Here is a 27,664-nt window from a genome sequence, read left to right on the forward strand (position 1 = left end):
TATATTTTTCAAGTTCCTAATTAGTATGATCCTTATTAAAAAAATTGTGCTGTGAGAACAAAACTATCACATCAAAACATCTGATTATGGTAGTAAATTCAAGATATTTAAGAAACTATAATACCTATAAAGACAATAAAGCTTGTCTTAGTAGACAGAAATGCTTGCAAACTCTGGTACTGAGCACAGTGTTGAAGTTTCCAAGGGCAATTGTAGATTCCTCTATTTTTCTCTATGGTTTTATAATATTTTATTTCATGTATTTTGTTCTTAGGTTCACGTGCCTTTACAACTGTCATGTCTTCTTGGTGAAGTAATACTCCTTCACCACTATGTGGCATTCCTCTTTGTTCCCAATGAGTTTCTTCCTCTGAAGTCTACTTCAATATTTACAGAATTATTTCTTCTCGGGTAAGTAGAATTATCACTTGAGTATTGTATGGTGACTTTCTTTGAAGCTGAGCAGCAAACTCAATAGAATTAGATTATTTTGCATGGAAAGACTAATTGAGTACTGAGAGTAGAAACAGAAAATCAAGGGCCTGAGAAGGACCAGGAGACAGCAGAACACCAGAGCACAGCCAATGCGGTCAGAAACGGAGACCAGTGTTTTCCTTCCCTAAACTGTGACCTCTTTACTGGCACAATCAAACCAGGACATTCCCTACTCTTGGGAGGATTGGTCTTGGTCTGACCCGGACCCAAAATCACAAAGACAGTCTAAGTATACCAGGGTTGGGGCTTCCATAACTTTTCCCTTCTGTCACAGTGTCTCTGGTGCACAAGCAGCACCAGTGTCTTAGTCCATTCAGGTTTTGGTAACCAAATTCAATTGACTGGATAATTATCACATACAACAAAAATATCACAAAAGAGAACATGTAATATTTTAAGCTGGGATATAGAATGACAATGTACTTTCATTAAATAAACAAATGACAAGAATTTTTTAAAAATGTATTGTTCACAGTTATGCAAGCTGGGTATATTCTGGCACCAGTATATTTAGAGTGGTGAGGTTTCAGACTCATCTTCAGATGTGGTACCTTATCACTGTGTTCTCACACAGCAGTAGGCACAAACAAGATCCTTCAGACATATTTCATAAGGGCAGTAAACTTCATCATGAGAGCAGAGCCAGAGTCTCCACTTCTTAATACAATTGCAATGGAGACTGTGTTTCAACAACTGGACTTGGAGGGTGCATAAAGATCATGAATTTCACAGATTTTAGGGCGACCACCTGGGAGACGGAGAAAGGTGCTGGATTAAAACAGGAGTGTGTGCATTGTGCAGGGAGTACATGATGCTGCATGTGGGATAACTGGGCCAAAGGAGCTTCATGCAGTGAAGATGGCGATGGTCAACTTGCCTCCATAATCTCAATAGATATCAACGAAAAGACATCCAGCCTGCACATGGACCTCAAAAGGAGTTTTAAAAGTCTGCTAAATTGAATGGATTGAGCTGCAACTTGGGACACCCGCATTCCACACAGGAGTGCTGGTTGGAGTCCTGTTTCCTATTTCCAATCTAGCTCCCTGTTTATGTGCCTGGAAAGCAACAGATGGTAGTTTAAATACCTGAATTCCTTCTGCCGATATGGGAGACCTGGATGGGGTTCCTGGTTCATGGCTTCAGGTTGACCCAGCCCTGGATAATTGTAGCCATTTTGAAAGTGAGCAGCAGATAGGAGATTTATCTCTGTTTTTTGTCTGTTTGTTGTTCTGTCTAAAAAAGAAGAAGAAGAAGAAGAAAAGGTTCTGCCAGGAGTTTTCTGGAAGACAAGAGGAAGGGTTGGATGACTATACCTTTGAGATCTGTCACTCAGTCATTATGATAAAGAAACTGTAGGGATTGAACATATATGTTTCATTGGAGGGTGTCTCTGCTCTCTGCACTTCTCAGTCTTTTCTTTCAGATTTGTTGGGGAGAAACAATGTTTCTGTAGAAATAAATGTAGTGCAAGTGAAATATGCGACCTATTCAGAGTTTGCTATAGCAAGGGAGTCAGCCACCAACATTTGCCTTTAATAAAAATTCCAAGGTAGGCAAGGGAGTAAGAAAAGCTTTGTGGTGAAAAACAAAACAAAACACTACAAAGTCTATAATAAAGTCAAAGGCTTCAGGTCTGACTGTAAGTTGTTGGCATGAGGGCTTCCTATATGACTGGCTTGTGGAGCATATTTGGCTTTCTCGGGTAGGTCCTGAGTTGGGAAGGGGTATACGGAGACAAGGATCCAAAATTTGTGAAACTGAATCATTGACCAAGTTCTGACATTACTTGAGCCAAATGCATGCAGAGATTGTAATTTAGCTGCTTGGGCCTATGGCTACAGAGGCTATGGACCAGACAACATATAGTCTCAGCCCTTTATTTGTCCAGAAATCCATCTTCTCTTTACTCATTCAAAGGAGACAAAGGAAAGGGAAGGAGGAGTAAGTGGGAATGGTTAGTATGGAATTTGCACAAAGTTTTTCACCTAAAGTAGGTTTGTCCTTGTGGCCACCTCTCCTCACTGGCTCTGAAACAGTGGAGATTGGATCTACAGGATTTCCCTAGCAGGAGGCTCGGGAATTGGAACAGTCTCGGGCTGGGTGGGAGGATTCCCTCTTCGATTCTTCTTTGCAGACTCACTTTGACATTACTCCCTTCTGTCTTCATTGAAACCAGATATGGCCTGACCCTGACCTTAGACTAGGTGACTGAACCCATGGCAGCCCTGATTAGTGGGGTTGGTTAGGGCTTTGTCTTAAGCTGTAGAATGAGAGTGGAGACTTTGACCTGCCTCTGCTCTGCACCCTCTGTCCTCACTCCTTTCACAGAGCTGTTCATTTACTTCCTCAAGCTTCAGTGCAAGAGGTATTTGTGTCCCTCAATAGTTGATGTCATGATGTATGCTCCAACCTCTGGGGGAGGAAAAGGGAAGTTGTAACCCAGACTAGGAGAGGGGGCAGTTTCAGGGAGATTCGGTATTTCCAGTCACCGTGATCCCATATTTCCATGTGTTGTAATTTTTAAGATTATTGTGAGTATTATATGTATAAGAGAAAAATAAGTTAAGGGGGAAAATTTGAAGTTCTTGGGGATACTATTCCTTTGACGATTTTTTAGGGTCTTAGTAAGCAATGGCCCCCAATTTTTGAGCCCACCAGGGCACATGTGTCTTTGATCTGATCAGAAATAGTATTACGTTGGGGTATTTTGGTAGCTTGAGGTATACTCACTTCACCTCTGGCTTCAGATAGTTGAAGGCAAATTAAAACCTCTCTTTTGTGGAGGGTAATATTCCTGCATACTGAAATTGCTACATCAACATTCAGAGACTGCAAGTCTGCAAGCCCATAATATTTCAAGAGCACAAGACTATAAGAAGGAGCTGGTGTTGTGGTGTAGCAGATTAAGCCACCAAATACAGCACGGGCATTCCATATGAGCCCCAGTTCACATCCCAGCTTCTCAACTTCTGATCCAGCTACCTGCTAATGTGTCTGGGAAAGCAGCAGAATATGGCCTAAGTCCTTTGTCCCTGCAACCACGTGGGAGACCCAGATGAAGATTCTGGCTCCTGGGTTCAGATTTTCTCAGCTCTGGCTGTTGTGGCCATTTGGGAAGTGAACCAGCAGAGGGAAGAGATGTCTCTGTCTCTGTCTCTGTTTCTCTCTCTCTAACTCTCCCTTTCAAATAAATAAATCTTTTTTTTTTTTTTTTTTTTTGACAGGCAGAGTGGATAGTGAGAGAGTGAGACAGAGAGAAAGGTCTTCCTTTGCCGTTGGTTCACCCTCCAATTGCCGCCAAGGCTGGCGCGCTGCGGCCAGCGCACCGCACTGATCCGATGGCAGGAGCCAGGTACTTATCCTGGTCTCCCATGGGGTGCAGGGCCCAAGCACTTGGGCCATCCTCCACTGCACTCCCTGGCCACAGCAGAGAGCTGGCCTGGAAGAGGGGCAACCGGGACAGAATCCGGCGCCCCGACCGGGACTAGAACCCGGTGTGCCAGCGCCGCTAGGTAGAGGATTAGCCTAGTGAGCCGTGGCGCCGGCCAATAAATAAATCTTAAGAAGAAAGAGAATGAGAAGAAGGAGGAGAAGTAGAAAGAGAAGAAGGAGGGAGAAGATGAAGAAGAAGAAGGAGGAGGAGAGGGGCAGAAGAGGAAGAGGAGAAGGAGAAGAAGGAGGAGGTAGAGAAGAAGAAGAGAAAGAAAGAAATTGTTAGACTGGGACTATAGGCTCTTCTACTTTTAAACTTTATCCTAGCCTCCACTTACTCAGCAAACTTCTGTAAAGGATCCTCATTAAAAAGGATTGTCTCTGAATCTGAGTCTCATTTATGTTCACATTTGAAGTTCTAGCTCTGACAAGCTCATTGCTTGGCTTGACCTGCTCCAGCCTCAGCAATTGACCCAAGTTACAGATATACCTCCTGTTACTACATAGGAGGGATCATGCCTTCACCATTTGGATTTCTTATAGTCTTTTATGTCCATAATTATCAAAAGTTTTAGAAAAAAATGTATTCTTATGGAGGGGATGGAAGTATTGTTCTCTTTATCCTAACTGAAAATGGAAACTTCATCTTATTGTTTCACAGATTTAGGAGAAATTTCATCACATCTGTGATTTTAGCAATGAGTAAGTAGTCAGGGGTATGATTGGGCAATGATCTCTTAGTTTTGGACCAATAGCAAATCTTCCTCAAACAGAAATCGGGCAGGGCTTTCCAGTGTTAAATCATGGACTGGAGTTCTCTGTGCAAGCTCACTGTTAAAAAAAAAAAAAAAAAAAAAAAAAAAAAAAAACCTTTCCTAAAATACCTCTCTTGATTTAGTACTTATGAAGAAAACCTGAATCTTGTACAATAGTAAGGAAAGGTGATGGGCTTAGGGTGGACTCTGTCTTCCAAAGAGATAACAAAGGTCAGTCTTACAATAAATTCTTTCCTTTTTTAAGATTTTATTTATTTATTTGAGAGGCAAAGTTATAGACGGAGAGAAGGAGACAGAAAGAAAGGTCTTCTACTCATTGCTTCACTCCCCAAATGGCTGAAAAGATCAGAGCTGGGAATATCCAAAGCCTAGAACCAGGAGCTTCTTCCTGTTTTCCCACATGGGTGTAGGGGCCCAAACACCAGGGCCGTCTTCCACTGCTTTCCCAAACCAGAAGCAGAGAGCTGGATCAGAAGAGGAGCAGCCAAGACAGAAACCAACTACCAAATGGGATGTCTATGCTTCTAACGGAGGCTTATCCTACTATACCACAATGCTAGCACCTATGATAAATGTTATAGTTCATGAATCATAGTTTTTATCATTTAAAAACATTTCTTGGTGTTCTTGTTTGTATAACAATTTGAGTATCCCCCAAAGGCCCATTTTATGTTAGTAACCAATGGATTGATATTAATGGATTAAAGGTGAAAATCTGATGCAATTATGGCACCTTGGAGGCGGACCCAATGGAGCATTTTTAGCTTATTGGGTGCTTGTGGGAAAGTAGCTCTCAACAGAGTTTGGTTATTAAAGCCGAGTTGGACTTAGTATCTCTCTCTCTCTCTCTCTCTCTCTGCCTCCTGGCTCATCATGTGACCATTCTTCTGCCATCCTCCAGCCTCATCAGATCCCAAAATCAAAAGAGTCACCTAAATGGACTGCAAACTTCCAAAACACATGAGCCAAAATAAGCTTTCTTCCTCTTAAGAAAGTCTCTTCTCAGGTATTTTAGTTGTGGTACCAAAAAGCTGAACAATACAGTTGGTTATAACTCATGCATCTCTATTTGTTTAAATGCTATGTATTTGGAATTAGTCTTTTTTCTATTATTGAGAGAATAAACCCAAATAATCTATGATGGCCAAGAAGACCTTGTATGTGCTCCCTGTGTCACCTTCTTCAGAGTTTTTTACAGTTCTCTCATGCATGCTTCATACTGTTACATGACAGGTCATGGAACACATGCTGGAGATTTTGTACTGTCCTTCCTCCCTTGCTATAGGTACACACATGGGCAATTTCATAGTCTTCGCCTACATTTCATGTTATCTATGAACCTTATCCTGACTAAACTATTTACCAGTATGGGCCCATTTATTTGGTACCATCTTACCCTTTACAAGAGCCCTTATCACCTCTGATACACTGTAAAACATTTATTTATATTATTTATATACTGCCTCCCCAAACCCCGCTGAATAACAGTTCTGCAAGAGTGGAAATATTTGTCTATTTAATCACTGGTGTATCTTAGGGGCTCAGAGGAATGCCTATCCAATAGCAGGCATCCAATAAACATTTGTTTAAAGGAAATGAGTTTCCAGATCTAAGGGCTTTTCTATGATACCATAGCTGCTTATAATAATAGCACGATAGTACTACTAATAATTGAAGACATGCAAAATAACTTCAATTTTGCATGACATTTTCACATAAATATCTAAGTAGGTCAGAATTGTGTCACTTTACTGTTTTATTTTTAAATTGTAAGCTATCTTAACTGGAACACCAAGTGTTAATGGAGCAGAGCCTGTTATAAACAGCAACAAGCTATAAACTGTGAAGCTACAGAATTAGTAGCAACACTTTGAATCTCTTGGAATTTTAGATACATTAGGAACCTGTAATTACTGACTCCATCTGCCTACTCTGTCTTGAGCTTAATTATGTATTTCAGAAGGAACGTTTTTCATGTTTTCATTTTTTGTATATATAAATATTTAGCTACATCTCTTATCATTTTCTGCCTTCCTTTCTCTCTGCTTTTGCCATTTACAATCCAGAGCTATTTTTACTTCCAGATTGCAATATCTTTCCTCAAAGTCAACATGACAAAGATTGGAGCCAAGAGATTTAATTCTGCCAATGTCCCTATGACATCTTTGAAGAGGGATCATCACGCCCCAAACACACATTTGCAAGTGGTGAGGGAAGGGCAAGGGCAACTCTTGTATCTTAGAAATCAAAACGTTCAAAATACTAACACAGTCTCTAAAGTCAGTAACACACAGGCTCTTCCTGAGGGTATGGGGTAATGAAAGAAATTGGAAAACAATGTGTTAATGTCTAGTTGTTCTTTATTGGAGGATAAAATAATATAAACTATTACTGTGACTCCCTAACAGAGTACAGCAGACTTCGTTTCCTGGAATTACTTAAATGCTAAAAAATAGAAAATTTGGGGGATGAGACATGAGCATTTCTCACAACAATGTTTTAGAAATTGATGATCTGATGAAAATCATTTTCATGATGTAAGTATATTGCTTACATTGATAGAACACTGGTTGGTGTTAGCTGCATCATTAGTAGTTTCAATACTATACCTTACTACACCATGAGACACTAGAAAGAACTGCAAATATAGGTTTAATTTAATTGAGGTAATTACTAAAAGTGAAATTAGCTTCCATTTCATTATTCTTTCTGAAAGAGAAAAAGTTATCTTTCCTATCCCTTTCAATTCGCCTTTGCACACTCTTCCCTTGTTCCTAAAGATGTCCTGAACAAAATAACCATGCCTATGTTTAAAATTTTTTCATCAAAAGACAGACTCAGCATTGAAGGCAGAGGAGGGTATCTTCTGCTTGGGTATAAAAGGACTAGCATCACCCAGAAACAGTGAGTGGCTTCCAGAAACCTGAGAAGACTATAAACAGTTGGTCAATTATTTTTGTGTTGAGAGTTAGGGATGTTCCAAAGATAATGAAAATAGGTACTTGCTTACAGTCCTGTCCCCTGATAGGAAGTCACAGACACGTCATGTTCAGGTAAATAGTAGGGTCTATACCTTACCCTTTATTACCGCAGGACTGGGAGGCCCCACCCTGTCCACTAAGTCAAGGTTAGTAGGCAGTGGCATAAAACATGGCTAACATAAGGAACAGACTTGGGGGCCGGCACTGTGGCATAGTAGGTTAACCATCCGCCTGTGGCGCCAGCATCCATATGGGCACCAATTCAAGTCTTGGCTGGTCCACTTCCAATCCAGCTTCCTGCTGATGTTCTGGGAAAACAGTAGAAGATGGTCCAAGTCCTTGGGCCCCTGCACCCACATGGGAGACCAGGAAGAAGCTCCTGGTTCCTGACTTTGGATCAGCCCAGCTCTGGCCATTGCAGCCATTTGTGGAGTAAACCAGCAGTTGGAAGACATCTCTCTGCCTCTCCCTCTCTCTGTAACTCTGCCTCTCAAGGAAAAAATTAAATTTAAAAAAAAAAAATTAAAAAAAAAGAAACTGGAGTCAGTTCTACCTTTTGGACAAGAAAGTTCATATTTAACCAGACTAAAACAACACTGAATTCTACTTGGTTATTATTATTTTTTTTTTTGACAGGCAGAGTGGACAGTGAGAGAGAGACAGAGAGAAAGGTCTTCCTTTTTTTTGCCGTTGGTTCATCCTCCAATGGCCGCTGCAGCCCGCACGCTGCAGCCGGCGCACAGTGCTGATCCCATGGCAGGAGTCAGGTGCTTCTCCTGGTCTCCCATGGGGTGCAGGACCCGAGCATTTGGGCCATCCTCCACTGCACTCCCTGGCCACAGCAGAGAGCTGGCCTGGAAGAGGGGCAACTGGGAAAGAATCCGGCGCCCCAACCAGGACTAGAACCTCGTGTGCCGGCGCCACAAGGCAGAGGATTAGCCTAGTGAGCTGCGGCACCGGCCTCTACTTAGTTATTAATATGTGAAATATGATACTACCTGCAGTGAACCTTAAAATGACTTGTAATATCACATCCAAGAAGAGTTTAACCTGGAATTCCCTGCAACAGGGATGGAATTCCCAGTGGTTTCAGTGCTGAGGATGGGATTTCACAGAGATTAGGTTAAGTCTGGCTGCCGACCTGAAATCTACAATGGCTTAGATTGTGGGCAACTGACAGAGGAAACTACAGCAGGGAGGCAGAACTACTGACAGGTGTCCTGATGGCAGCAATCTAAGGCCATTTGGAAGCAGTAGGAACAGTGTGTCAGCAGTATTTTTCATCTGTTGATTATAAATAACTTCAATAACATGTATTATGTAGCATTTTATATGTAAGTATAATTATTATTGGTATATTCTGGATTTTTTAAAGATTTATTTATTTATTTGAAAGTCAGAGTTACACAGAGAGAGAAGGAGAGGAAGAGAGAGAGAGGTCTTCCATTTGCTGGTTCACTTTCCAATTGGCCACAAAGGCTGGAGCTGCGCTGATCCGAAACCAGGAGCCAGGAGCTTCTTCATTATCTCCCACGTGGGCACATGGGCCCAAGGACTTGAACCACCTTCTACTGCTTTCCCAGGCCATAGCAGAGGGCCAGATCGAAAGTGGAGCAACACGGACTCAAAATAGCACCCATATGAGATGCTGGCACTGCAGGTGGTGGCCTTACCTGCTATGTCACAGTGCTGGCCCAGGTATATTCTGTTTTTAATCCATTTTCTAAAATATGGGTTTAGAGCCTGATGAAGCTATTTAAGTTAAAGATGTTGGACCATGAAATTTTATAGAAATTTTGGCCCATATTACAACTTGGCTTGCTTCTACACCAACTGGAAATTAAGGTGGGGTAAGAATCAGCAGGTTGCTTTCTCTACCATTTTACAGATGAGGAAATTAGTTCAGATTAATTAATTGGCTGCAATCATAAAACTAATCTGTCTCTAAGCAAAGATTCAAACTCACATCTGATTCCAAAGCTGGTGAACTGCTCTTGACTTTACTAGATCCTAAACTCTTTTATCATGATGAGAACTCAGGCAGCTTGTTACAAAATGCCAATTCCTTATATGAAGTCTTAGAGACTTGCCCAAAGTAGTTATTATATTCAAAAGCTTAAATTCTTGAGCCGGTTATATTTTGAGAACCACACCTTACTTTCATTGCCTGAAAAGGATAAAAAAGCCATCATGTTTGGCAGAGCATAGTAGAATTATGAAAACAAACAATAGTGAACAAATCCCCAGCAGTTTGGCTACAACCGAAGCACATTTTCTAGGACTTAGAAAAGCAAGGCAGAGAAGCCAGTCTTGGCCAGTAGTGCAAGGCAAGGACTCACGGAACAGAGACGATGTACTATAGCTGTTGAATGATGCTAGGAATGAGGAGCAGTGCAGATGATGTGTCTATTTATTTATTGGAACTGAGGGCAGGGGACGTCTGTGAGTACTTGGACTGATTCTCAGTCTCCTGCAGAAGTGGCACTGCATTCATCCTTATGTACATTTCACAGATGGAGTCCACAAATATTTGTTGAGTACCTAGCAGGTGTCAGGTCCTCTGTCAGAGGATACTAGAGCATCCAAAACAGATATGACCCCTGCCTTCTGGAGGGTAAATGGAGATGATTACCACTAAACAATAATCAATGAATTGTCATTCATGATAAGTCAATGAAGGAAATGAACTGAGCGCTGTTCTGTAGGGTAACTGGGTAGGGACAGAACTAATGATCATTAGCAAAGGGAGAGAGAGAAGGCTTCTCTGATAAGAACCAGATACTCTCGCAAATGTACATGTCTGGTGCAAAAGCACAAAAGATTCTCATTTTTCTAACATGGGAACTCAACACCTACAAGGGAAAATATTTAGATATTCTTTTGAATATGAAAAAATGTTTTATATTATAAAAATATAAGACACTCATATGACACTATTAAGTGGTTGCTGTAACTCTGACTCCTGAAAATATACTTCTTTTTTGACTTTGAAACTGTTCAGGTCGCAAACATATCTCTAAGGAATGTTTTGTGGTTGGCTCAAACTCCAAGTTCATGACTGAGATACAAATGTGAACACCATCTTCCTTCTGATTCCCTGTCCAATCTACAAATTTCTGGGAAAGTCTGACACAAGTGATGTCAGACAGTGAAGTTAAATAGGTTTCACTTCAACTGCCACTTCTCAACTGATATTGGTAGCTCCCTGGGGTAGTGTGTTGAAGCTCTAACTGGACCCAGCAGGAAAGCAGGTAGACACAAAGACCAAACATTAGTAATCCATTGTTTAGCATTTGCTTTCAAATAAGGAGAGGGCCAAAGAAAAGGGCATGAAGTTAATTAGGAAAAGAGGTGAGTGTCCACAATAGCTCTGTGAGTCAAATATGTGACCTTGGTTCATTATACTTAGAGACTTAGTTTTCTCATTTGAAATGGGTGAGGGAGGATTACAGGCTCATTACATAGATAAAATGAGATAATTAAGGCCCTTGTTTTTGCAAATTTTCCAGAGCTAATCAAAAGTCAGAGTAACTCAGGTATCATGTGAGGCAACCGACCCGCTTAAGGTAAGGGCAAAAACTGGCTCTAAAGCCAGTTCTACATCCTATGGAAAATCTAACACTCCAAGATTTCTTCATGTTCTGAAAAATTATGTTCCTTCTCTGTCTGGCTTTGATTTCTGGCTTCTGCATCTCGCATCTGTTCCTGTGTTTCTGCCTTGTCATTGATTCAAATGTTGAAGACAGCATCTATTTCTTGAGCTTTTGAGCCATCAATTCATTTCCCATGAGGCAGTTGTGTTCAGGAGACTTTTGAAATTTGAAGGTAAAAGCTAGGAGCTGACATGATTGGGACACACAGAAAACAACTTGATTACCAGATTCAAGAGTTTTTATAAATATCTCTAGTCATGTCTACCAATTTCATCTCGAAATTCTCATCTATCCACACAACTCCTTCCTGGAGTAGGGACCTCAAGGTAGCACCAGCCTTTTTAGCCAGCTGGAGTAGAAATGCAACAAGGCCATCCACAAAGACTCAAAAGAACTGACCTCACTTCCCAGGAAGGATCACAACCAGTGTGGCATATTGAAGGAGCAATGGACAGGTGGAGGCTCCCCTTGGATGAGTCACTTCAAAACTGTCTTTTCCTGGGATTCAGCACCAATATGTTAGGTTGCAGGTTGTTATGGTTCAAAGGGGGATAGAGAAAATCAATTAAGGCAGAAAAGACTATTTTAGTAGTGATAGAATAAGTGAGTACAGAATGGATATTCAGCCTGCCCAGTTAGGGAGCAGGGAGTTTGAAGTCAGGCTTCATTCTGCTTGGGCAGTGGGCAGAATCCCTTTTAAATCACTTCCTGGGGAAGGTCATGTGAATGTTCAGAGCACCACATGAACCCTGATAAGGTGGATGGAGGATGTGCAGAAAAACTCCTTGTTAAAGTTTACAATGTATTGTCTAAACAGCTTGGAATATCCCAGGTGAGGGGCTTTGCTGACCAATAAAAAAATTCTACTAGTCTTTAGATTATCTATCTGCACCCTGTTCACTGGGTTTTGGGTTAACTATTCATGCTTCAGAGGCCTAAGAGATTCTAATAGTGCTCAGGTAGGATACTCTCATCATTGGCTTAACCCTCTGCACCACAATGTTGACTCCTATTATGAGATTTTCACTTTCTCTTAGTGAACAGTTTTTATGGGTCCTGAGCTAAACAGGAAAAAAAGTCTCTTTTCAGTTTGAGTATGTTAATTACTTGGGAGAGTGTATTAGTTGCAATCATTGCGCTGTGGCTGTGCTGTTTCTATTGGACAGCAGGAATTTCACCAGGGGAAGTGCTACACAAAGGATAAGCGTTCTCTCACAATTAAATGCAGAGGTCCAATGTGGTTTAAGAATTATATGACTATAGAATGTGACAGAGAGTCATGGAACCCCATAATATTGGCTTCCGAACTAAATTTATACGTAGCAACATGGTGTACAGATTGGAAATGAACATGATGGACACAAATAAGATTCCAATGCATTTTTTTATGATTAAAATTTTTCTTCAAGAAGGGGAGAGAGAGAGAGGGACAGACAGACAGATGTTCCATACTCTGGTTCACTCCCCACGTGTCTGTAACAGCCAGGGCATGGCCAGGCTGAAGCCGTGAACCATCATCTGCTGCCTTCTCAGGCACATTAGCAGAAAGCTGGATTTGAAGTGGACTAGCCAAGACTTGAACTAGCACTCTGATATATGATGCCAGCATCATAAGAAGCAACTTAATCCACTTAGCCACAATGCTGCCCTTCTAACAGATTCCAAATATTTGACCCATCAATCTTTCTTAACCACCTATGAAATTAACAGTGGAAGCTACTGTAAATGTGTTATTATGAGTGAAATGATGTGGAATAATTATATACCTGTTAAAACACCTGTATATTTTAGGAAGGCCTACCCTTAGGAACATGAGTACAAAAAGAGGCCAACATATCTATCATATACCCAAATATTTTAAAGATATAAGTCAACTAGAAATGATTGGATATGTTTCACCTCCTTTTTGACCAATTACCTTTATAACAATATCAAAGGTCTGGTTTAAATTTGTTATTCTCAGATCCCTCTGAAACACAACTTCACTCCACCTTTTTCCCCCAACTCCAGCAGCACTGCACTGTGTGAGGAACCTGTCTTCCTATCTGTGGATACCCTAGCCCACATGTCAAATCCTCCATGCATACTCCATCACAAATAGCTCCCATACCAGTTCTAAAGTTCACTCTTGGGAGAAATGGCCTTGAGAAGATATAAGGGTACCAGGTTATTTAGCAATGACATTCTAGTCTCAGGAAGCTTGGAAATAGACCTGAGGACTTACCTATGAGAAAGGGTAAAGGTGGAGAAAAGTTATAGAACTGTCCTATAAAGGCAGAATCCAGGGAGGAGGTACTTTTTGTTCTCATGCAAGGGTGTTTCTATTCTTAAATATGGAAGATCAGCCAACATAAGCAAGGTAAAGAAAAGAAATGAAGAACTGATCCATACTACAATAGGAATGGACTTTGGAAACAGTATGCTACTTTAAAGAAGCCAGACACAAAAGAACACTTTATGTGATTCCTTGCATATGAAATACTCAGAACATGGAAGTCTGTGGAGATAGAAAATGAATCAGTGATTGCTGAGTTTGGGATGGATGGGTTATGGTTAGTGGAGGGATGCACAGAGGAAGAACTCAAATTAATCTGGGATGTTGGTGAGTATTTCTTGGACCTGAGGTTTCTGAGCTGGACCTTACAGGGTTGGTAGTCAACAGGACAACACAGCAAATGCATGAAGGTTGAAAGCAAAATTGTTTGGGGAACTTCATATGTTTCTGTAATTAACCAAGGGTTGCATCCTACAATGCAACTGGGAGACCACAGCAGCTGAGCATGGAGAGGCAGGCTGAGAAAGATTACAGTGATCATGTATGCAATGAAAGCAAGTTGGGATTTTATTCATGTGTGATTAGAAGAGTTTTGGGACATGGAGACACATGATCATAATGTCACTCGTAATTATAGAGAGCAGAAAAACAGCAAAGAAATTGGAAGCAAGGAAAACCAGTAGGAGGCTGCTATATGTCATCAAATAGCTGAACACAGGACAAATATGAAGGAAATAAAATTAACAGGATTGGATTTCATGACAGAATCTTAGCTTCATGATGGGGGTAGGCTATGGTATCATACAAAGAAAACAGAGAAAATGACAGACAGGCAAGAAATGTGAAGATAAATGGGAGCCTTAGGTTTTCTAGAACTTACTCCTTTCCAGTGTTCCAGTGTGGGAAAGCAAGCAAGAATGTAGAAGACAAAGTTTTTTTAGGGATAGAGTCATTTTGATGTAAGCGTTCCTTGAATTTTCTCTTTACATGAGCTTTAATGGTGGCTGGATGGTGAGCATATACTTGTATTTCCTTGCAGATGGAGGCTTAGTTTCAGTATTTGTGTATAACATAATTGGGGCATGGGATAATAAAAGATGCTTGAATCTAGTCACTCTTTGTCTATAGCAATGTCTAATTTAATCAGACTGTTTTCCAATACAAGGGATAATTTGTACAAAGTATACTTACACAGCATTGATATTGAAATCGGACATGATCCCCTAAAATTTACACTAAAATGTGGCCCCTTAAAGTTCCCCAGATTGCTATCTGGGATGCCACATGTGCTACCAGAATTTGGGGTGCCATACGATTTCACCATATGCTTACTAATAAATCCCCAGTATTAGTAAGCCCAAGAGGGTTCTTGCCTAATATTTAGAGAAGAATTCTAAATAGTGGCGTGGATAAATGAGGCAGCATGGTACATTCTAAGCTTTTATTTAGTGCAAGAGCTATCTAGGAAAGTGAAGGCTTTAGTTCAGGTAGGAGAGAGGGGAAGTCTGGAAACTAGGGTAGCGTCCATAACACTCAGAGAGCAGGCCAGAGCCATGTACAGCAAGCACCTGGAGCTGCTATCCACCGCTTATCACCGGCAGCACCGCAGAGGCAGACACAAATGAAAACATTGTGTTAGCATAGATCATCCAAAGCTAGTAAGGGTATTGGTACAAGTTGCATTTCACAAAGATTCATTAATTCAGTTGTGTTACTTTAAAAAAAAAAAAGAAACAACAACAATAAACTGAAGAACAAAATAAAAGTCCATTTGCATGTTTGTCAAAATGCAAATGATCCTATCTGGGAATTTAGATTACCTTTGGTTGTGTGGCAGTACAAACTGAAATAAGAGCTTAAGAGTCAGAAAGAGGCTGGTGCTTGATCTCCTTCTTCTTCATCTGTGCAATGGGCCCAAAAGCAGAAACCTCCCACGTGTTTGTTTGTTTTTTTTTTTTAATTTAATTTAATTTTTTATTTTGTGTGTGTGTGTGTGTGTGCAGGTGAAATGAGAAAAATGAGATGACACATGGAAAGCACCTAGGAGGGAGCTATTGTCCAAGGCACTGACTCAAATTTCTTATTTAGAACTCCAAACATCTAAATTAACACAAAAATGACTTCCCATTATGGCCCCCTTTTTTTGCTCCACCCCTTTTCATTCTGCTTCCTGTCTCTAAGGAAGGCAATAGACCATCTATTGAAATCCAATTAGGCATGCACAACTCCTTTCTCTCTTATCTTAATCCTGCCAGTAATAGAACAATAATTGTTCAGAGAAAGTACAAGGGAAATTGAGAGTGGGGAGAGCAGACAGTGCTGCAATTGATCTCAATTACTGTCATGAAATTGAGTCTTTGTCCAACATCTAAATTTAATGCTTTTTTTTTCCCTGAGGATGTCTCCCAGTTGCTGCATCCTATTGTATCTGTGGTTGGCCTGTCACCATCTGCATTGCTCTCTTCATCAGAATGACAGAACTGTTTTCATTTACCTAGTATTTCCTCTCCGTGCTGTTTGCCTCCTAGATCCCTGCTCTAGTCTTCTGACATTCATATCTGAATTGTTTCATTTTCTCTGGCTCAACACCCAGGAAAGTACTATGTTGTGTTTTGGCATCCAAATAATTGATTTCCATTTATGAGCAAGAAGACAATTTTTCAAAACCTAAACAAGATGAGCGCAGGCTTTGCCCAAAGGATGAAAACATATTCTGAAGTGAATTACATCCCTCTTTATTTGGGTGCAATTAGGAAAGTTAATGATGGGTAATTTTCTGCATGCATATGCTTTCACTTTGCTGATTTATAAGTAGGCATAAACATAATTAGGTGTGCATATGCATCCTCACAGTTTAATAGGCCCTGGATTCCTGGTAATTAGGAGGCTCAGCTTGTATTTGATGTGCCTTTTTTTTTTTTTTTCAGGCTAAGGTATGGGAAGCTTTCTGGATTCACTAGCCCCAGGAAATGCAAGGTATATAGTTATATGAATTGAGACTATTATGGTAACTTAGGGTACATTCGCCATTTGTTTCTCTTCTGAAAGAGATTTCATACATTTAGAAAATGTGCTTCCCTAAAGTAAAAGGTCTTTTTTCTAAGTTGTAAAGTTCTCTGTATTTAAAATTAATTATTTATATATTTGAGCAATATAAATGCATAAAAGAGCACTCAGCTAAAATGAAGTTTTATACATGAGGTAGTTCAGACTCAGCAAATTGAAGTGGTTGTCCCAAGATTATATAGTGTTTGAGAAACCTATAAATGAGTTGGCAGAAGATGACAGAAGAATTTTTTTGGTTGTTAATGTAGCATCCACATTTTCTTTACATTCAGCTTTAGTGTCAGCAGGACAAATTCAATAATTTGTGGAGTCCAAAGCAAAAGAAAAATATATCATCTGTTGTTAAAAATTAAGAATTTAAAGATGGTGATCATACCTTAAACCAGTCACAGAACCCTTTGAACTATGGGGTCCTGTTTGGCTGCATAAGTCACATATCTATGAAGGTGGCCCTGAGTGCCCCATTGATTTGAATGAATAGGTTTCCAAAATGTAGTGACAAGGATACCAACATTAGGAGTGTGGTGAAAAGACTACAAAGAATATTTTGTGAGCACTGGCCAGAAAACAAGAAGAAAATCAATATCACAACTGAGAAAGTAATTGCTTAAGATCAGTTACTCCAATGCTAGGAATAAGTCATATCTGAATAATTAATATACAATGGTATTTTGTGTTTGAAAAAGGATAAAATTATTTTAACTCTCTATTGGAATTTGGATTATTTCGGAAAAACAAACAAACAAGTAAGATGATGGAGACATATAATATCTGTTCAAGGACTCAGTTATAAAAAGATATGCCTGGGGCTGGAGCTTTCACCTGCAGCACCGGCAACCTATATGGACACCGGTTCATATCCCAGCTGCTCATCTTCCCACCTACCTCTTTGCTATGGCCTGGGAAAGCAGCAGAAGATGGCCCAAGTGCTTGGGTCTCTGCACCCACATGGGAGACCTGGAAGAAGCTCCTAGCTCCTGGCTTTGGTTTGGTCCAGCTACAGCCTTTGCAGTCATTTGGGGAGTGAACCAACATATGGAATACCTTTCTCTCTGTCTCTCTCTCTCTATAAGTAACTCTATCTCTCAAATAAATAAATAAATCTAAAAAAAGATAATGCACATTTATTGTGGGAGTTTCTATGACAGTCCAGGCACTGTTAGGCTAGCAAAGTAGAAAATTATATCCTTTCTCTTGAGGATCTGTCAAGTAGAAAACATAATGTTACAAAATTACTTTCATAAAAATTAGAAACTGCTAAGAGTTAGACAGTAATTTTAGAGCTTAGAGAAATGAAGACTGTAATGTTAAACAATTATTTTAAATTTATTGCTCTTCTACTACTACAGGTCAAACTATACTATCATGTCCTCTCAAAACAGTCCGGTGAAATATTATTATCCTCAGTTTTGTAGATATGTGATTAAAAACTGAGAGATATTTAGTTTAGAATATTTGAGTATAACCATAAATATCCTGAAAGGCAGCTTTGAAGTAAAGTTGGCATAATATCTGATTCCCCAGTGGTTCTCAAATGTGGTTCTCAGACCAAGAGCATCTGCAACAGCTGGGAAATCCTAAAAATGCAACTTGTTGGCCACCATTCCAGATCTACTGAATCTGAATCTCCAGAGGGTAGCATTTGTAGTGTGTTTGCAAAGCTCCCTAGGTGATACTGATGCACTCCAGAGTGTGCCCCACAGCATCACTCCATGCTCTCTCATCTGCTTTCTGCTGCTTTTCACATTTCCTGAGCGTCTTCTTTGAGTTGGTCTGCTGGGTGCTTTATGTATTTTAGCTATGCAATCCTTAAATAATCCAGTGAAGCAGATATTATGCCTAAGCCATTCAGTTAATGAAACTGAGAATTGACTACATAATTACAATAACTCATACCTGATGTAGCCACCTTCTTCACAAGAAATTCAATTTCCTGACAAGGGAATTTAAAAGCTGCCTTATTTATCAGCACATACTTTGTGCCTGAAGAGGGCTCCGAAACTACCCTGTGATGCATCAGTGCCTAGTAAATGATGAATGGATGCAATTGCCCAAGGGAAGACAGGAAAGAAAAGACAAAATTTTATCTGGATCTATTTGATTTGGAAACCCTACTTCTTCCTACAAGTACTTCAACCCAAACCCAGATGTCCATCAACTAATGAATGAATAAAGAAATTATGGTATATACTCACAATGGAATGCTACTCAACCATAAAAAAGAAAACCTGTCTTTTGCAGCAAAATATATGCAAATGGAGACCAGCATGCTTAATGAAATAAACCCAACCCCAAAAGACAAATATCAGGTTGTCTGATTGTTTTTAGCTAATATAAAGAGGATAAAAAAAAAAAAAACCTTTAGAATATATTGAGCTAAGCTGATATATTATTATTTGATTACCCACATCTGTACCACTGTGGAACAGCAGTTCATCTACCTTTTACTTGTAGAGCTCTTTCTTTAGAAGAGCCTTGAACCTGTGATTATGAAGTAAACAGAAATTATATTATTATAAAAATTTGAAGAAAAAAGGCAAGAAAAGAAAGAGAAGGGAAGAAAGGAAGAAAGTATCATTGTATTCTTGGAATTATATTATGAAATATGTTCTTTATATGCTAATAAATTAAAAAATGTAAAAATCAAAACTAAAATATAATTGAATTTTTTAATTAACACACAATTATTCTTAGGTGTTTAAAATTAACTGAAAAATGATTCCTGTTAAATATAAGAGTGAGAATAAGAGAGGGAGGAGATGTACAGTTCAGCACATGCTCAACTGGACTTACCCCTAATGGTAGAGTTAGAAACGTGCCAGGGGATTCCAATTCAATCCCATCAAGGTGGCATGTACCAATGCCATCTCACTAGTCCAAGTGATCGGTTTCAGCTCACAATTGATCACAATGATAGGATTAAGAGTCAAAGGGATCATATAAACAAGACTTGTGTCTGCTAATACTAACTGATAGAACTAAAAAGGAGAGAACAATCCAAAATGGAAAGTGGGATACACAGCAGACTCATAGAATGGCAGATGTCCTAAACAGCACTCTGGCCTCAGAATCAGCCCTTAAGGCAATTAGTTCTGGCTAAAAAGCCCATGAGAGTGTTTCAGGCATGGAAAGCCAAGACACTGTGCACTGTGAAAAAACAAACAAACAAACAAACAAAAAAAAAAAAAAAAACACTAAATGAAAGATCTCCATGAGTGAGATCCCAGCAGAAAGGACAGGCCATCAAAGAAGGAGGTACCTTTCTCTAAAGGGAGGAGAGAACTTCTACCTTGACTATGACCTTTTCTAAATAAGGTCAAGAGGCTTCCTTCCATAGCCTTGGCAACTCATGACAAGAGCCTAGGGTGATTACTGACGCCATAAACAAGAGTGTCAATTGTTAAATCAACAACAGGAGTCACTGTGCTCTTACTCCCCATGTAGGATCTCTGTCCTTAATGTGTTGTACTATGTGAATTAATGGCATAACTAGTACTCAAACAGTACTTTATACTTTGTGTTTCTGTGTGGGTGCAAACTGTTGAAATCTTTACTTAGTATATACTAAGTTGATCTTCTGTATATAAAGATAATTGAAAATGTATCTTGATGTGAATGGGATGGGAGAGGGAGCAGGAGATGGGAGGGTTGCAGGTGGGAGGGAGGTTATGGGGGGAAAAAGCCGCTATATTCCAAAAGTTGTACTTTGGGAATTTATATTTATTAAATAAAAGTTTAAAAAATTTTAAAAAAATAAAAAAATAAAATTAATGAAAAGCAAATTAATTTTTGTAAATGAATTTGAGGTAGAAGTTGAAGTTCACATTTTCCATAGTTTCCTTCTAGTTGATTATTGAAGGATTTTATTTCCTCATTGATATTTTGGTATCTTTAAACTGGTTTATTTCTGCTCTGTATGTTATGTCATATTCATCTATTTAATTGTACTTACACTAAAATTATATAAAAACTATATCTGAAATCAGATAATGTGAATAGTTTACTGTAATTCTTCAAAATTGTTTTGACTATTCTGGAGCATTTGGATTCTATATAAATTTTAGTTAATTGCTTCTTAAGAGCCTAGAGATGTACTTTCACAAAGTGCAAAGACATACTTGTAAAGATATTCTTTATTGTTTAGTTTGATGTAGTAACTGATTATAGATAATCTAAATGTTGACCAATAGGGAACTGATGCAAAAGAATGTGTTATTTCCACACAATCATATGTTGGAAGCTGTTAAAGAATAAAGTAAATCTATGCATGCTAAAAAAAAAAAAAAAGAGAGAGAGAGAGAGAGAGAAATAAATTGTTTCCATTCCTTTTTGTTCATAGATTCCAAACAATAAAGCTCTAGCCATTTTTATCTGTTTTTCTAAAAAAAAAAAAAAAAGAAAGAAAGAAAAAAGAACTTGAGAAGTCTCTGAAAATGGTAGCATTTCAGCTCTATCACCCACAGACAGATGAAGTTTTCTAGAGCTAGTGAAGTAATCAGATCCCAAACTGAGTTGTATGTGTGACTGGCAGTCAGACATTTCTGGACATGTCTTTCATCAATGAGTTTAGATGAATTTGTTTCCTCAAATTTAGTTTTGGGGTAGTTTTCATAAACAGTCATGTTGTGCTACTTGCTAGAGATAAAGTTTTGATCAAAATCTGAGTTGTTCAAGTCATTTTTGCACAGCCAGGATGGTCTTTAGAACTGTAGATGAGTGCTATAGAGTCTCAAGGAAGGGAAGGGTTGGATAAGATAGCGTTATGTTAGATTCTTAGCCTGATCCCTGGGCTTATGCTTTAGCCCCAAAGAGAGATTCTGCCTGCAGAATCTGTAGGTATTGTTTCCCTTGGGAATGTGAGACTCTGAACTAATGAAATTCTTCTTCAGTACTTCTAGGACAAATGCTGACACACAGTGCCAGAATGGGCATTGTTCCCTCTTTGGCAAGAAACACAGGTTGCCTCTGTTTAGTGATGACTTGATGGTTTTACAGTTTGTGACACAACTTCGGGTGTATTAGCAATTGCCTCCCTGACGTGACCTTTCCCCAGTCTGCATGGTGCTGCTAGGCACAGAAAGTTTCTACAGAGCTCCTCACTGACACTACTATTGTGAGTGAAATTTGCACAGGTATCCGCTTGGTTCACTCCCTCATTTCCAGCAAATCTCTGCAGGCAAAGATTCTTCCCCGAATTTTTATTTTATTTTACTTTATTTTTTAAAGACATTTTATTTATTTAAAAGGCAGAGTTACAGAGAGAGTGGGGGTGGCAGGGAGAGGGAGAGAGGTCTTCTATCCACTGGTTCATTCTCCTAAATGGCCACAGTAACTACAGTTGGACTGATTCGAAGCCAACATCAGGAACTTCTTCCAGGTCTCCCTCATGGGTGCAGGGGCCCAAGACCTGAACCATCCTCTGCTGCTTTCCCAGGCGAATTAGCAGGGAGGTAGATTGGAAGTGGAGCAGCCGGGACTCCAACCAGTGCACATATGGGATGCAGGTGCTGCAGGCGATGGCTTAACCTGCTATACCACAATGCTTCTGTATTTTAAAAAGATTGTACTCACCTTCATTATTCTGCATTTCTACGCTCTTCCTTATTTGTCCTCATATTTATCACAATCTAGCATATTCTGTATCCATTTGTTCCTGTTTATTGCCATTTAAGGTTCATGAGAGTAATAACTTCTTTTTTTATTAATTTGTTTGAAAGGCAGAATTACAGAGAGAGGGGAAGAGAGAGAAAGAGAGAGAGAGAGAGAGAGAGAGAGAGAGAGAGAGAGAATTTTCCATCCGCTAGTTCATTCCTCAGATGGCTACTACATTCAGAGCCAGGCAGATCTGAAGCCAGGAGCCAGGAGCTTCTTCTGAGTCTCCCACATGGGTGCAGGGGCCCAAGTGCTTGGACCATCTTCATCTGCTTTCCCAAGAACGTTAACTGGGAGCTGGATGGGAAGTGGAGCAGTCAGGACTCGACCTGGCACCCATTATGGGATGCCAATGCTGCTGAGGCAGATTAACTCCCCATGCCCCTACTCTCTGTTTAATACAGTGATTTCAGTGGACAATATCATATGGGAGGTGTTTAGCAAAATTTTTTGCATGAATTAATGATACCAGGGCAGGAGATACTGCTAAAAATATTAGAATAATGTCAGTGGTATCCATTAACACTTAAACAGTCTAAAAACGTGGCATAACGTTAAAGGATTAAGCGACAGGATGGGTGTTGTGGTTCAGCTCTTAAGGCACAGCTGTGATGCCCACACCCCACATCTGAGCGACTAGATTCAAGTACCCACTCCTGTTTCTAATTCAGTACATGGGAGCAGCAGGTGATAGTCCCAGGTGGGTTCCTACCACCCACATGGGAGATCTGGATGGAGTTCTGGGCTACTGGCTTCTGCCTGGCTCAAGATGAGACATTGTGGGCATCTGGGACTTGAACCATCAGATGAACACTCTCTGTCACTCTTTCAAAAAAATGCAAATAAATATGAATAAAACTTTAAGAAGTTAAAGAATTATGAATGACTTTTTGATGACTTTGAGAAATGATTGGGAAATATTTTAAAAAATGCTGGAAGTCAGCCTTTATATAGACGACAATTGGACTGGCATGATTTCAGTTTTTACTATCAGTGCAACTTCACTTGTACTGATATCTTGGTGAGGCCAGGATAAACGTGTTATGTATGTGAACATAATAGTACCATGTGACATAGGACTGTAACTGAGTTCTTCAGGTATCATTGGCTTTATGAAGACCTTGGATATCAAAATCATTATTATTTGCAATTCATCGGTTCTACTTTAAATCAATTGAATGCAAAGCTCTAGTTTAAATTCAGAAAGCACCAAAAAGGAAACCTGTTAAAGTGAAATGAACACTATGAGAAACGGTGACTTGATCAGCCCTTACCCTGACTGTTGATGAGCAGCTTAATATGTTATCCCTCTTAGTATTTTTTTTGTTTGTTCTACTTAATACTTTTGGTTGAATACTGTAATCAATACACAATTCTTCTTAAGTGCTGAAACTTAACTGAAAAGTGATCGCTGTTAAATATAAGAGTGGGAATAAGAGTGGGAAGATATGTGCAATTCGGGACATGCTCAAGCTGACTTGCCTCAAGCGGTGGAGTTAGAAACATACCAGGGGATTTGAATTCAATCCCATCGAGGTGGCATATACCAATGCCATCTCACTAGTCCCAGTGATCAATTTCTGTTCACAATTGATCATAATGATAGGACTAAGAACCAAAGGGATCACATAAACAAGAATAGTGTGTGCAAATACTAGCTGATAGAATCAAAAAGGGAGAGAATGATCCAACATGGGAAGTGAGATACACAGCAGACCCATAGAATGGCAAATGTAATCAAAAAGCTGTACTTTGGAAATTTATATTTGTTAAATAAAAGGTTTTTTTTAAAAATAAAATAAATAAATAAAAAAAATAGACCTGGGATTCAGTGGAAGATGGCCCAATTACTTGGTTTTCTACACCCAAATGGGAGACTTGCATGAAGCTGGCTTCAGCCTGGCCCAACTCTGAATATTGAGGGCATTTGGGGAGTGAATGTGGATGGGAGATCCCCCCCCCCGTTTCTCTCTGTCTCTCTGTCTCTCTCTCTGTCTCTCTCTCAATCTGGCTCTGTCATTTTTCCTTTCAGATAAATAACACTTTTAAAAAAAATGAACACTATTCTCTCTGCCTTAGGTAATCTGTACAAGCCTGATACCATACCTAGATTCTTTTTTAATGTTCAGTGGCACAACTAAGGTAAAACTGTATTTGAGTACCATAATATTATTAAGAGTTTGATACTAGAAAGAAAATTTAACAGAGAAAATCACTTAAAACCACCATAAGATATGGCTATTCTTAGGAGTTATAAAGAATTTTCCATATCATAAAGTTAGTTACCTCCCTGAAAATACTTCGTCTCTGTAAAGGGTTACCTCAATCACCATTTTGTGTCCACTATTTTTATTTATTTATTTATTTATTTTAATTTGACAGAGTTAGACAGTTAGAGAGACAGAGAGAAAGGTCTTTCTTCTGTTGGTTCACCCCCCCTCAAATGGCCACCATGGCCGGCACTGCACCGATCTGAAGCCAGGAGCCAGGCGCCTCCTCCTGGTCTCCCATGTGGGTGCAGGGGCCCAAGCACTTGAGCCATCCTCCACTGCCTTCCCAGGCCACAGCAGAGAGCTGGACTGGAAGAGGAGCAACCAGGACTAAAACCCAGCATCCATATGAGATGCTGGCGCCGCAGGCTAAGGATTAACCAAGTGAGCCACGGCGCAGGCCCCTGTGTCCACTATTGGTATCTCTTCTCAGCATGATTTACACTGTAAATTTTAAATTCCTCCTATGCAAGCTCTGTCTTTGGGATGACCTTATATAATGGTCACTAAGCGTACAACTTATAATAATACAATAGTTCAAGTCAGTATGGGTCTCAAGATACACATTAATCCCTATTGAAAATACTATGTTTGAGACCTCAGAAATTGTTTAATTTGCCATCTTTGATCCACTTGCTTTTCAGAAGCTTTTCCTCCTTCTACATCTTACCGTAGGCATCATTACAATTTCCTCCCCAACCTCATCCTGTCTGCAAATATGCGTATCTTCAAGAATTCCTCCCCTTAACATTGAATATTTCCTCATTTGTTTCTTTGTGTTTCAGTTCTTATTTATTTATTTTTTTAAAGATTTATTTTATTTATATGAAAGACAGAGTTACAGAGAGAAGTAGAGACAGAGAGAGAGGTCTTCCATCCGCTGGTTCACTCCCCAGATGGTCACAACAGCCGGAGCTGTGCTGATTCAAAGCCAGGAGCCAGGAGCTTCCTCTGGGTCTCTGATGTGGGTGCAGGGGCCCAAGGACTTGGGCCATCTTCTACTGCTTTCCCAGGCCACAGCAGAGAGCTGGATCGGAAGAGGAGCAGCCAGGACTAGAACCAGTGCCCATATGGGATGCTGGTGCTTCAGGCCAGGGCTTTAGCCTGCTGTGCCTCAGCACCAGCCCCAGTTCTTATTTATTTTTATATCTCTCAGTAAGTGAGGGATATTTATTCAAGACACAAATTAACAAAGTTTTATAAGCCATCACCAAGTAATGATCACTGTCAGAATAACAATTGCTCTTTTTTCTTGTGTATATTTTAAGGAGTATATGCTGTGATACTGTTTTGCATTCATTGTGCAGTATTATGTAAAATGTAATAATGCAAAATATGTAATGTTTAGTAACTTCCTGGACTTCTGTGGGTACATGTGATACAGATTATTCTATCCATTCATCTACAGTAGGTGGTTAGATTGGTTCCAATGATTCGTTGTTGTTTAAGAGCAGTCATGAACATTCTTGTAGACCTGCATTTGTGTGTGTCCTTGAATCTCTTTAAGGGGAATTTCTTGGGAATTCATGAGCTAAATTATATGGAAAGCTATAAAATTTATAGTAAATAACACAAAATCAACCTCTAGAAAGGTGTGCCTATGCATTCTAATTAGCAATATGTGTGAATGGCTCTCATCCAATACTAGCTTATTCCCCTCTTTCTTCATCTCCTGCTCCTCTACATCTGTGCTTCCTCCACTTCTTCCTCCTCTGCTATGATTTCTCAAAGTTAAAAAATTAAACATGATTTTTCATTATTCAACTTGTATTTCTTGCATAGTGAAGTTATCATTTTAAAAATAAGTATTAGTCATTTGTACTTTTTCGTTTGTTACTCATTTGACTATATACTTTATGTTTTTAAATTTTTATTTTATTCATTTAAAAATCAGAGTTAAGGGGGGGAGGGGAGAGAGAGAGACAGACAGACAGACAGACAGACAGACATCTGCTGGTTCACTCCCTTAGTGGCCACAGTGGCCAGGGCTGTTCCATATTGGAGCCAGGACTTTCTTCTGGGTCTCTCACATGAATTCAGGGGCTGAGCACTTGAGCCCATCCACTGCTGCTTTCACGGGTGCATTAGCAGGGAGCTGGAATAGAGGTAGAGCATCTGGGATTAGAACAGGCATCCAACACTTATTGAGTCTCTCTCACTGCTTTTCAATTTTAAGAAATTTTAAAGCAATTATATAAGATTTTATGATTACTTTTCCCCTTTTTTAAACATGGAAATAATGGTTCAGAGAGGTCAAATAACTTGCCCAAGAGCATGCAGCTGGTCAGTGGTGGAGAGAGGATTGTACCTGTGACTCCAGTGCCTTTGCTCTTGCCTCACTGTGATGATTCCTCTTCACAGGGAGCTCCCCTCAACTAGGCAGCTAACTACACACTTGACAATTTGATTTGTAATTCATCCAGGAACAACAAAATCTTGTGAGCACAAGTGTTTTACTCATTTCTGGCTCATTCTGATTCCAAGATAACATTCTGGCTTCTATTTCAATGAATAATACTGGTGGGTATACACTAACTTCAAAGATATAATTCATATCAGCTTTATCTCCTCTTCAGAGGCCACTGAAAATTGCTGGCCATGTCAGTTCACTTCTCAGACTAGAAATTATGTTGCCATTTTCTATAAAAATATTGAGACATGCACAGACACCAAACCAAAAGAGGTTGTTATATCCTATTTTCTAAAATTACAGCAAAGAGAGTCAGCTTTCAGCTTTCTCCCTTTGAATACCACACTGTCTTCTTTTTTTTTCTGTATTATTGGGTTTTTATTTTTTTTATTTTTTGAGTGTCATTTCAGCTTAGAGAAAATGGTTATCTTCCACAATATATTTTCTCTGATAGAATGCACTGCTCACTAGGTGTTGATGATTTGGTTGTTATCATCATTACAGAAATAAAAATGGAACAGTACAATGAAATGATGAGTAATATTCTGAGTGATGTGGAAGCAGTATTTTGAATGTAGCATTAGTATCAGGGCATGAGCCCTAGGAGATGTGATAATATCAGTTATTACTCTGGACCAAAAAAATTATCTT

General features: G+C 39.5%; 1 long non-coding RNA gene across 1 annotated transcript in view; it reads left to right on the plus strand.

Annotated features, from left to right (window-relative positions):
- The first annotated feature begins 280 nt into the window (after nucleotides 1-280).
- The window catches only part of LOC127492405 (uncharacterized), a 36,036-nt gene continuing 8,652 nt past the window's right edge, over nucleotides 281-27,664 (plus strand). The window contains exons 1-3 of the long non-coding RNA XR_007921846.2: nucleotides 281-411; nucleotides 5,608-5,712; nucleotides 16,543-16,591. This is a non-coding gene — a long non-coding RNA (uncharacterized lncRNA). The remainder of the gene's footprint in view (nucleotides 412-5,607; nucleotides 5,713-16,542; nucleotides 16,592-27,664) is intronic.

This window comes from Oryctolagus cuniculus, chromosome 1 (genome assembly GCF_964237555.1).
Source record: "Oryctolagus cuniculus chromosome 1, mOryCun1.1, whole genome shotgun sequence".
NCBI lineage: Eukaryota > Metazoa > Chordata > Mammalia > Lagomorpha > Leporidae > Oryctolagus > Oryctolagus cuniculus.